The sequence below is a fragment of the Ranitomeya variabilis genome, chromosome 1 (assembly GCF_051348905.1).
Source record: "Ranitomeya variabilis isolate aRanVar5 chromosome 1, aRanVar5.hap1, whole genome shotgun sequence".
In the NCBI taxonomy this organism is placed as follows: Eukaryota; Metazoa; Chordata; class Amphibia; order Anura; family Dendrobatidae; genus Ranitomeya; species Ranitomeya variabilis.
This window is the reverse complement of record NC_135232.1, coordinates 1,071,476,039-1,071,489,316: the sequence shown is the minus strand read 5'-3', so window position 1 is coordinate 1,071,489,316 and position 13,278 is coordinate 1,071,476,039.

Genomic DNA, 13,278 nt, shown 5'->3' with positions numbered 1-13,278 from the left:
ATAATTAGCAATGACAGGATAACACCAGACATACAAAGAATAGTTACATGAACTGTGTATCCTTTCTGTCAGAGGATGCTAATGCATAAAGATTGAGTTACAGAATTTTGTGGTAATATGCAGACAGTCATTATCATTTTCTTGCAGTGAATGGAGTAATAATACATCATCAGCTTGCTCATATAGTGATATGCCTATGTTATTCCATTTACAGTTCATCAGTGTTATTCAATGTAATATACAGTCATGGTTGAAAGTGTTGGCACCCCTGAAATTGTTCTAGAAAATAAAGTATTTCTCCCGGAAAATTATTGCAATTACAAATTTTGTTACACATGTTGTTTCGTTTGTGAGTACTGGAACAACCCAAAAACAAACCGAGGAAAAAAATGCAATTTGGAAATAATTTTGCACAAAACCTCAAAACTGGGCTAGACAAAATTGTCACCCTGGGACCGAAATTCAGCCCTGGCATTTAAAATCCCACAGGCCCACAATGTTTTCCCTGTCTGCAAGCACCAGATGAGGATATATTAATAATATCACCCTGCCTGGGGAAAATAAAGATTTACTACAAGACCAATATTTCTAATACCGGTAATATCGTTATATCAGGTTAAATAATTCTAATATCAAAATAATATAATTGCAATTTTATAGACAAATACCAACAAACCATAACCAAATATTACCTGTTTATACAGTATTGGTAATACCACCATACTGATCGTTAAAGGGGTCAAGGTTAAAGTCTATGTAACGTTAGACTTCTGAGTAGTCATAACGCAAACTTAGGATTCTCCAGTGGCGGCGTTGGGAACGACTATGTGACCACTTGTATGAGATTTTTCACACCTCCAGCCACATTTCAACTAATTGTACTTGGTTTTGATAATTTCAACGGTATTGAGCAAGGCCATGCATGTCTAGTCAGCACGTGACCGCAGGTATGCAAATCACATAGTTGCTGTAGCATGAACAGAGGCGAAACTACAGTAGGTACAAGGGTGGCAATGGCACCAGGGCCCTGGAGCCTAGGGGGCCCCAAAAGTCCTTTTGGTCTTTATGAAAAGACCAATGCTATTATAGACTTGTAATAATTGGGGCCCATGCTAATCGAGTTATGCCACTGCACATGATCACAAACTCCCAGAGCCGGAGAATTCTCACAGTGCGCAAACTATTTGAGGATTCTGAAGTCCGCAGTCATAGAGGCACTGCAGACTTTAACTTCAAGCTTGGGCAACTACTTTAACCAAAAAAGCTGTACTAAGACTGATATTACAACCATACAGTAACCGTATAATGGTAATATCAGTTTTACACCAGTGCTCTGCAGACTGTACATGTGTATGTTGTGCAGGTTCTCACCAGTGATGTTCTAGCTGATTGTTGTCTAAGGGATATCGTTTCTCCTTCTGGAGAGTGACATACCATCTCTGGCTTGTCAAGGTAAAGAGGCTTATTTGCCGTACAATGCTCCTCTGGGAATTTAAATATGCAAATTGCCTCTTCTGAGAAAAAGAGGACTTAACTCTATAGCGCCACCTGTTGGAAGTAGCGATCCTACAAGTCACAATCAACCCTTTAACGAGTCGTGCAATATGACTTAGGATAAAAGCCAAATCAGTATCTCAATTCGCAGACCGTGTCTGCGAATTGAGATACTGATTTGGCTTTTATCCTAAGTCATATTGCATGACTCATTAAAGGGTTGATTGTGACTTGTAGGATCGCTACTTCCAACAGGTGGCGCTATAGAGTTAAGTCCTCTTTTTCTCAGAAGAGGCAATTTGCATAGCTGATTGTTGTAATTCATTTTCCCTTTTCCTTTTGCATTAGCTCCTGACCACCTTAACCTCTTCTACCATCCATAACTTGTTCCTATAAAACATAACACACAAACATCTTCACTTTCACATTCTACCACCTCCACACAAACCACAACTTTTGCTATCTTATAATAATTCCCCTATGCCTCCTTTAATAATGCTCCCCCTTGACTTCTTATAATAATTGTAATAATGCTCCTGAGCAGGAGTGTGCATAGAAATAACCGGCGCCCTATAGAAAAAATCCCATCATGTCACAGCCAATGAGCATATCTCCCAACTTTTTAAGAACCGGAGAAGGATATGCATTGCAGCACTTAGACAGTTATTTTGCCCCTATTGAAGTGTGTGGTCTCACTCACTTTGATGACCCCCATAAAGTATTTTGCTCCCACAAAATATGATGACCCCACATAGTATGATTTCTCCACAAACCTTACACAAAGAATGATACCACACACAGTAAAATTGTCACCACAGCCTCCAATACAGTATGGTATCCACAACAGCCCCCAATATATATTATGATGATCCCTCCAATAGACCCTTACATAGTACGATGGTCCCCCCAACACCCCCTCATAGTATGATGAGCCACATCACAATTCATTATATATTATGATGGCACCCCCAACAGCCCCTCATATAGTATGATAGTTCACCTCATAGCCCCCTATATAGTATGACAGTCCACATCACAGTCTCCAATATAGTATGATGGTCCCCCAAAAAGTACACTATATAGTATGGTGTTCTACCCCAAAGCCCCTTGTATACTACAATGGCCCAACACACAGCGCTCTATATAGTGTGATGGTATCTCATAGCCCCCCAAAAATATAAAATCCCCATACTCACCTAATCAAGATTCCTCATGCTCTGCAGCATCTGCCTCCTCTTCTATCCATTCACACAGTGGATGCTGGCTGCACAATGCAGTGATTTAATTGCACTGCCCATGTTCCTTGTTTTGTGCTGGACTCCAGCAGGCCGCAGACAAAAGGTATGCCCACAGCCAGCTAGGGTAAGTGATGGAGCCAGCGACTTTGTGCTACTTCACAACTGTTAAAATTATGGGTGTCTTGCCAGATAGCCAGTCTGGCCCTACCCTCAACTTAATATTTGGTTGCACACCCTTTGGAACAATAACTGCAATCAATCACTTCCTATAACCATCAACAAGCTTCTTACAACTCTCACCTGAAATTTTGGACCACTCTTCCTTTTCTAACTGCTCCAGATCTCTCATATTTGAAGGATGACTTCACCCAACACCATTTTTAATATATTTTCACAGGTGTTTAATAGCATTTAGATCCAGACTAATTGCTGGTCACTTCAGAACTACCAGCGCTTTGTTTCCATCCAATTGTGGGTGCTTTCTGAAGTTAGTTTGGGGTCACTGTCCTGCTGGAAGAATCATGATAAAGGATGAAAACCCAACTTTCTGACACTGGGCACTATATTGCGATCCAAAATCTTTTGGTGTTCTTCAAGCAATCAAGGCACCCTGTTTAAGACAAAGCAAAAAGTTCCCAAAATATCTTTGATACTCCACTATATAAGACTGTAGGTACAGTGTTCTTTTCTTTGAAGTCCTCATTCCATTTTCAGTAAACAATAGAATGATGTGCTTTATCAACAAGCTTTATCCTGGTATTTTGAATTTATCTGTCCACAAGATGCTTTTCCAGAAGGATATTGGCTTCCTCTAGCACATTTTGCAAACTGCAGTGTAGCTTTTTATGTCTCTGGATCTTCTGCCATAGTGTTCAATTTCATTTAAATGTTAACCGATAGTTTGCACTGACACTGATGCACTTTGAGCTGTCAGGAGAGCTTGAATTTCTTTGGAACTTGCTTGAGGCTGCTTATCCACCATCCAAAATATCCTGCATTGCAAACTTTCATCAATGTTTCCCTGCTGTCTATGTCCAGGAGATTAGCTATAGTGCCATGGGTTTAAATTTCTTGATAATGTCACACACTGGAACATCAAGTTTTCTAGAGATGGACTTGAAACCTTGACATGGTTGATATTGGTCAACAATTTTGTTTCTCAAGTCCTCAGATAGTTCTCTTCTCTTTCTGTTCTCCATGTTTAATGTGGCACACACAGACACACAATGCAAAGACTGAGTCAACTTCTCCCCTTTTTATCAGGTTTCACGTGCGATTTGTTACTTACAACAGGTGAGTTTGCACAAGCATCACAGGCTTCAAACAAAGCTGTTTACTCACAAGGTGCCGACAGTTTTGTCCAGACCATTTTTGTGGTTTTGTGTGAAATTATGTCCAATTTGCTGTTTTTTCTTAGATTTTTTAGGTTGTTCCAATGTACACAAAGGAAATAAACATGTGTATAACAATATATGTGCAAATGCAATAATTTTCTGGGATACATACTTTATTTTCTGGAACAATTTCAAGGGTGGTAGCACTTTCAGTCATGACTGTATAAGCAAACTAATGAATTTAGTGCTGACAATTATAGAGCCAAATTTACAATTTTTGCAGATATGTTGTTTATTATTATTATAATTATTATCATTATTACTACTATTACTATTTTGATATAGAAGGGTAAATTTTGTCTTTTGTGTATTTAGACAAATTTAAGTCACTAGGTCAATTACACACTGAAGAAACAATAAGATTCAAATGTCAAAAATAATTTAGCTTTTGAACAAGTTCATTAATATAGCTGACCATAAAATACATGTTTCTATGCATATTGCCTGATTTCAAAAAGCTTGTGTTAAATTATGTGGTCCTGTAAAGTTTAAGATAATAATACATTTACAGCTTTAGAAGCAATCATATGTTCTCTATAAAATGACACCCTTGTTGCAACTATTAACTTGGCTGCCAGCCAAAAAATGGAATGGAAAATAGTGGGGAACATGTGTTCTGCCTTATCCCTTATCCCATCAAACTGAATAGACATGTTTAGACCAGAAGGTGGCAGAACAGATAGCAATTTTAATTTTACTAAACATTTCCTCTAACTGCCTAAATAATTAAACAAGATTGGCCTTAAAAACATTCAGACTTAAGATGTATATTTTAATATAATTTCAAATGCATGATTAATAGTGAAGGGTGTAACGTGGATCTTCTGGTCCGCTGGGTTTGGCCAAACATTTAAAAAATGGTACCAAAACTCGAACCTTAACCCGGACACCATTGAAACAAAAGGGGGCACAAAAATCTGACATTTCCCAAGCTGTCAACTATGTGACAGGCCGGGAAACACCGACTCTGATGTGCGGTAACCTATCACATTACTGCTGGTCAAAGCGCTGCAGTATTCATGCTGTCATACAGATGACACAGTGTTAGCCAGCAGCTTGGACTGGCAGTGAAAAGGTCACCACCGGTCAGTCTTTGGCTGTGGAGAGTACTATGAGAGTGTGTATTCTTACTTTTTAACAAAAGGCTCCAATTCTCACTGAATAATTTCAATTGAATATGAAAATATGCTAGGAATATTAATGACATGGTAGTAATTCTCATCAAATCCACTTTGTGGTTGTATATACAGAAAATAAGACAGACAGTTCCTGGCAGAGTTTTACAAAATTATTACTTTTTTAAAGCTAACTTGCACCACATATCTTGGAAAATGTCAAAAAGGAAAGATAACGATGGAAATATTTGTATGTATACTCTGGTTTATTCTATGTTGCATAGAGACCCATGTTCATAGCAACATAGTATGTAAGGTTGAAGGAAGACTTTAAGTCCATCTAGTTCAACCCATGCCCTAACATGTTGATCCAGAGGAAGGCAAAAAAAACCTCAAACTACAAACACTAAGCTCCACACTGGGGAAAAAAATTCCTTCCCGACTCCACATACGGCAATCAGACTAGTTCCCTGGATCAACGCCCTATCAAGGCATCTAATATATACAACCTGTAACATTATACTTTTGAAGAAAGGTATCCAGTCCCCTCTTAAATTTAAGTAATTAATCACTCACTACAACATCATACGGCAGAGAGTTCCATAGTCTCACTGCTCTTACAGTAAAGAATCCGCGTCTGTTATTATGCTTAAACCTTCTTTCCTCCAGACGTAGAGGATGCCCCCTTGTCCCTGTCTCAGGTCTATGATTAAAAAGATCATCAGAAAGGTCTTTGTACTGTCCCCTCATATATTTATACATTGTAATAAGATCACCCCTAAGCCTTCGTTTTTCCAAACTAAACAGCCCCAAGTATAATAACCTATCTTGGTATTGCAGACCCCCCAGTCCTCTAATAACCTTGGTCGCTCTTCTCTGCACCCGCTCCAGTTCAGCTATGTCTTTCTTATACACCGGAGACCAGAACTGTGCACAGTATTCTAAGTGTGGTCGCACCAGTGACTTGCATAGAGGTAAAATTATGTTCTCCTCATGAGCGTCTACGCCTCTTTTAATGCATCCCATTATTTTTTTTTATTTGCCTTTGCAGCAGCTGCCTGACACTGGCCACTAAATGTGATTTTGTCGTCCATCCATATGCCCAGGTCTTTTTTAGTGACAGTTTTGCCAAGTGTTTTACAATTAAGCACATAATTATACATCTTATTTCTTATTTCTAAAAGTATTGTATTAAATTATATGAATACTACAAAGATTATTACAATACATAAATACTACTGGACATTTACAAAAGAATGGGGATGCAACATCATATATTATATTACGTAGTGCATTGATGCCTTATCATGCTGGTTATATTCAGAAAAAACAATATCAGTGGTTAAATTCCCCTTATGTGGAACAATGGTCACATGAAAAAAATGTATGTTAATACAAGCAAGATGGCAACACTTACGTCAATATGTACTTGGAAAGAGGATCCCCACTACTCCAATGCACGTTTCGTATCAAAACATAACGCCTCCTGATGAAGTTTTGATACGAAACGTGCATTTCAGCACCTCCGGAGAGGAGTTGGTTGAGTGCATTTGTATGTTGTATGTTGCAGTGAGTCACTGCTTAGAAACGGCTGTGTCTGCAACATACACTGCACCACCAATGTTCCTTTGGCAAACTATCTGGACAATGGCTTCCTGGGAACCTATTACACACACTGAACTGCCAGCTAAACTGGACATACTGCACTTTATGAAACATTGCATAGCAGTGACACTACTTACCCGGTGATTCTTCACTTAACCCCTTCCCGACATTTGACGTACTATCCCGTCGAGGTGGGGTGGGCCCGTATGACCGCCGACGGGATAGTACGTCATAGCCGATCGGCCGCGCTCACGGGGGGAGCGCGGCCGATCGCGGCCGGGTGTCGGCTGCATATCGCAGCTGACATCCGGCACTATGTGCCAGGAGCGGTCACGGACCGCCCCCGGCACATTAACCCCCGGCACACCGCGATCAAACATGATCGCGATGTGCCGGCGATGCAGGGAAGCATCGCGCAGGGAGAGGGCTCCCTGCGGGCTTCCCTGAGCCCCCCGCAGCAACGCGATGTGATCGCGTTGCTGCGAGGGTCTTACCTCCCTCCCTGCCTGCTCCAGACCCGGATCCAAGATGGCCGCGGATCCGGGTCCTGCAGGGAGGGAGGTGGCTTCACAGAAGCCTGCACAGAGCAGGCACTGTGAAGCAGCCTGCACTTCTCGCAGATCGGTGATCTGTCAGAGTGCTATGCAAACTGACAGATCACCGATCTGTATTGTCCCCCCCTGGGGCAAAGTAAAAAAGTAAAAAAAAAATTTTCCAAATGTGTAAAAAAAAATAAAAAAAAATATTCCAAAATAATGAAAAAAAAATATATATATTATTCCCATAAATACATTTCTTTATCTAAATTAAAAAAAAAAAACAATAAAAGTACACATATTTAGTATCGCCGTGTCCGTAACGACCCAACCTATAAAACTGCCACACTAGTTAACCCCTTCAGTAAACACCGTAAGAAAAAAAAAAAAAAACGAGGCAAAAAACAACGCTTTATTACCATACCGCCGAACAAAAAGTGGAATAACACGCGATCAAAAAGACTGATATAAATATCCATGGTACCGCTGAAAACGTCATCTTGTCCCGCAAAAAACAAGCCGCCATGCAGCATCATCAGCAAAAAAATAAAAAAGTTATAGTCCTGAGAATAAAGCGATACCAAAATAATTATTTTTTCTATAAAATAGTTTTTATCGTATAAAAGCGCCAAAACATAAAAAAAATGATATAAATGAGATATCGCTGTAATCGTACTGACCCAACGAATAAAACTGCTTTATCAATTTTACCAAACCCGGAACGGTATAAACGCCTCTCCCAAAAGAAATTCATGAATAGCAGGTTTTTGGTCATTCTGCCTCACAAAAATCGGAATAAAAAGCGATCAAAAATGGTCACGTGTCCGAAAATGTTACCAATAAAAACGTCAACTCGTCCCGCAAAAAAAAAGACCTCACATGACTCTGTGGAGCAAATGTGGAAAAATTATAGGTCTCAAAATGTGGAGACGCAAAAACTTTTTTGCTATAAAAAGCGTCGCTGGTTTCACACTTCCGTTTTTGTCTGCAGCGTTTTTTGCACAAAAAAACGCATGCGTTTTTTCCCTATATTTAACATTGAAAACGCATGCGGTTTTTTTGTACGCGTTTGGTCGCGTTTTCAAACGCATGCGGTTTTTTTCTGCATGCGTTCATTTTCAGAAATACAACCTGCAGTATTTTCTTGCGTTTTTAAGCACATGCGTTTGTTTGCGTTAAAAACGCATGCATTTTTATCGAAAAAAACAAAACACACTGAAAAGCCACCCACCACCATCAAGGTGATAAAGGGATCCAAACCCTAACCCTAACTCTACCCCTAACCTCACCCCTAACCGTTTAATGAACATTTTCTGACAGTCATAGTGCCACGTATTTCAGTGCCACGTATTTCAGTGCCACGTATTTCAGTGCCACGTATTTCAGTGCCATGTATTTCAGTGCCACGTATCACGTATTTCAGTGCCACGTGTTTCAGTGCCACGTATTTCAGTGCCACGTATCACGTATTTCAGTGCCACATATTTTAGTACCACGTATTTCAGTTGCACGTATTTCAGTGCCACGTATTTCAGTGCCACGTATTTCAGTGCCACGTATCACGTATTTCAGTGCCACGTGTTTCAGTGCCACGTATCACATATTTCAGTGCCACGTATTTCAGTGCCACGTATTTCAGTGCCACGTATTCCAGTGCCACGTATTTCAGTGCCACGTATTTCAGTGCCACGTATTTCAGTGCCACGTATTTAAGTGCCACATATCACATATTTCAGTGCCACTTATTTAAGTGCCACGTATTTCAGTGCCACGTATTTCAGTGCCACGTATTTCAGTGCCACGTATTTCAGTGCCACGTATTTCAGTGCCACGTGTTTCAGTGCCACGTATTTCAGTGCCACGTATCACGTATTTCAGTGCCACGTATTTCAGTGCCACGTATTTCAGTGCCACGTATTTCAGTGCCACGTATTTCAGTGCCACGTATTTCAGTCACGTTTAGGGTTAAGGTTAGGGGTAGGGTTAGGGTTAGGGCTAGGGTTGGAGGTAAAGTTAGGGTTGGGGCTAAAGTTAGGGTTGGGGCTAAAGTTAGGGTTAGGGTTTGGATTACATTTACGTTTGGATTAGGGTTGGGATTAGAATTATGGGTGTGTCAGGGCTAGGGGTGTGGTTAGGGTTACCGTTGGGATTAGGGTTAGGGGTGTGTTTGGGTTAGGGTTTCAGGTAGAATTGGGGGGTTTCCACTGTCCAGGCACATCAGGGGCTCTCCAAGCGCGACATGGCGTCCAATCTCAATTCCAGCCAATTCTGCGTTGAAAAAGTAAAACAGTGCTCCTTCCCTTCCGAGCTCTCCCGTGCGCCCAAAAAGGGGTTTACCCCAACATATGTGTTATCAGCGTACTCGGGACAAATTGAACAACAACTTCTGGGGTCCAAGTTCTCTTGTTATCCTTAGGAAAATAAAAATTTGGGGGGCTAAAAATCATTTTTGTGGGAAAAAAAAGATGTTTTATTTTCACGGCTCTGCATTATAAACTGTAGTGAAACACTTGGGGGTTCAAAGTTCTCACAACACATCTAGATAAGTTCCTTGGGAGGTCTAGTTTCCAATATGGGGTCACTTGTGGGGGGTTTGTACTGTTTGGGTACATCAGGGGCTCTGCAAATGCAACGTGACGGCTGCTGACCAATCCATTTAAGTCTGCATTCCAAATGGCGCTCCTTCCCTTCCGAGCTCTGTCATGCGCCCAAACAGTGGTTCCCCCCCACATATGGGGTATCAGCGTACTCAGGACAAATTGGAAAACAAATTTTGGGGTCCAATTTATTCTGTTACCCTTGTAAAAATACAAAGCTGGGGGCTAAAAAATCATTTTTGAGAAAAAAAAAAAAATTTATTTTCACGGCTCTGCGTTATAATCTGTAGTGAAACACTTGGGGGTTCAAAGCTCTCAAAACACATCTAGATAAGTTCCTTAGGGGGTCTACTTTCCTCTACTAAATGGTGTCACTTGTAGGGAGTTTCAATGTTTAGGCACATCAGGGGCTCTCCAAACGCAACATGGCGTCCCATCTCAATTCCAGTCAATTTTGCATTGAAAAGTCAAATGGCGCTCCTTCCCTTCCAAGCTCTGCCATGCACCCAAACAATGGTTTACACCCACATATGGGGTATCAGCGTACTCAGGACAAATTGCACAACATTTCTTGGGGTCCAATTTCTTCTCTTACCCTTGGGAAAATAAAAAATTGGGGGCAAAAAGATCATTTTTGTGAAAAAATATGATTTTTTATTTTTACGGCTCTGCATTATAAACTTCTGTGAAGCACTTGGTGGGTCAAAGTGCTCACCACACATCTAGATAAGTTCCTTAGGGGGTCTACTTTCCAAAATGGTGTCACTTGTAGGGAGTTTCAATGTTTAGGCACATCAGGGGCTCTCCAAACGCAACATGGCGTCCCATCTCAATTCCAGTCAATTTTGCATTGAAAAGTCAAATGGCGCTCCTTCCCTTCCAAGCTCTGCCATGCGCCCAAACAATGGTTTACACCCACATATGGGGTATCAGCGTACTCAGGACAAATTGCACAACATTTTTTGGGGTCCAATTTCTTCTCTTACCCTTGGGAAAATAAAAAATTGGGGGCAAAAAGATCATTTTTGTGAAAAAATATGATTTTTTATTTTTACGGCTCTGCATTATAAACTTCTGTGAAGCACTTGGTGGGTCAAAGTGCTCACCACACATCTAGATAAGTTCCTTAGGGGGTCTACTTTCCAAAATGGTGTCACTTGTAGGGAGTTTCAATGTTTAGGCACATCAGGGGCTCTCCAAACGCAACATGGCGTCCCATCTCAATTCCAGTCAATTTTGCATTGAAAAGTCAAATGGCGCTCCTTCCCTTCCAAGCTCTGCCATGCGCCCAAACAATGGTTTACACCCACATATGGGGTATCAGCGTACTCAGGACAAATTGCACAACATTTTTTGGGGTCCAATTTCTTCTCTTACCCTTGGGAAAATAAAAAATTGGGGGCGAAAAGATCATTTTTGTGAAAAAATATGATTTTTTATTTTTACGGCTCTGCATTATAAACTTCTGTGAAGCACTTGGTGGGTCAAAGTGCTCACCACACATCTAGATAAGTTCCTTAGGGGGTCTACTTTCCAAAATGGTGTCACTTGTAGGGAGTTTCAATGTTTAGGCACATCAGGGGCTCTCTAAACGCAACATGGCGTCCCATCTCAATTCCAGTCAATTTTGCATTGAAAAGTCAAATGGCGCTCCTTCCCTTCCAAGCTCTGCCATGCGCCCAAACAATGGTTTACACCCACATATGGGGTATCAGCGTACTCAGGACAAATTGCACAACATTTTTTGGGGTCCAATTTCTTCTCTTACCCTTGGGAAAATAAAAAATTGGGGGCAAAAAGATCATTTTTGTGAAAAAATATGATTTTTTATTTTTACGGCTCTGCATTATAAACTTCTGTGAAGCACTTGGTGGGTCAAAGTGCTCACCACACATCTAGATAAGTTCCTTAGGGGGTCTACTTTCCAAAATGGTGTCACTTGTAGGGAGTTTCAATGTTTAGGCACATCAGGGGCTCTCCAAACGCAACATGGCGTCCCATCTCAATTCCAGTCAATTTTGCATTGAAAAGTCAAATGGCGCTCCTTCCCTTCCAAGCTCTGCCATGCGCCTAAACAATGGTTTACACCCACATATGGGGTATCATCGTACTCAGGACAAATTGTACAACAACTTTGGGGGTCCATTTTCTCCTGTTACCCTTGGTAAAATAAAACAAATTGGAGCTGAAATAAATTTTGTGTGAAAAAAAGTTAAATGTTCATTTTTATTTAAACATTCCAAAAATTCCTGTGAAACACCTGAAGGGTTAATAAACTTCTTGAATGTGGTTTTGAGCACCTTGAGGGGTGCAGTTTTTAGAATGGTGTCACACTTGAGTATTTTCTATCATATAGACCCCTCAAAATGACTTCAAATGAGATGTGGTCCCTAAAAAAAAATGGTGTTGTAAAAATGAGAAATTGCTGGTCAACTTTTAACCCTTATAACTCCGTCACAAAAAAAAATTTTGGTTCCAAAATTGTACTGATGTAAAGTAGACATGTGGGAAATGTTACTTATTAAGTATTTTGCGTGACATATGTCTGTGATTTAAGGGCACAAAAATTCAAAGTTGGAAAATTGCAAAATTTTTGCCAAATTTCCATTTTTTTCACAAATAAACGCAAGTTATATCGAATAAATTTTACCTTTAACATGAAGTACAATATGTCACGAGAAAACAATGTCAGAATCGCCAAGATCCGTCAAAGCGTTCCAGAGTTATAGCCTCATAAAGGGACAGTGGTCAGAATTGTAAAAATTGGCCCGGTCATTAACGTGCAAACCACCCTTGGGGGTGAAGGGGTTAAAGGGCGACTATGTGATAGAGGCCGTTTTCTGGCCGAAACATCTCTAGCTGTCGCTAACTTTAATAAATATTCACCTGAAGCATACTTCTTCCATCGTATGTGTGCAGTGATTCTACATTGAACTTGTATCTATGGGACCAATGGTTTCTTTTCACTAGCACCATATATCAATATTCTTCAGTCGAGTGCTAACCATCTATATTATACACCCTTAATAATTGAGTCCCCCACTACCAGCACCTGTCTGGCCTGCCCTACTCTCCTATTTCCCCCTTTACTGGAGTAGACACTCCTGCGACTTTCAGAGGTCATGCCTTGCTGCAGCAATGATACCCCTGTTCTGACACTCCCCTCAGCTGCCAACTTAGCAAACTTATTGGGGTGAGCCAAATCAGGACTAGCCTCCCTGGCACTCTTGTTTCCCCAGCTCTCTAGCTGTCACCCAGCTTACTGCCTCACTGTCCTGCAGTTCCTTACTACCATTCTC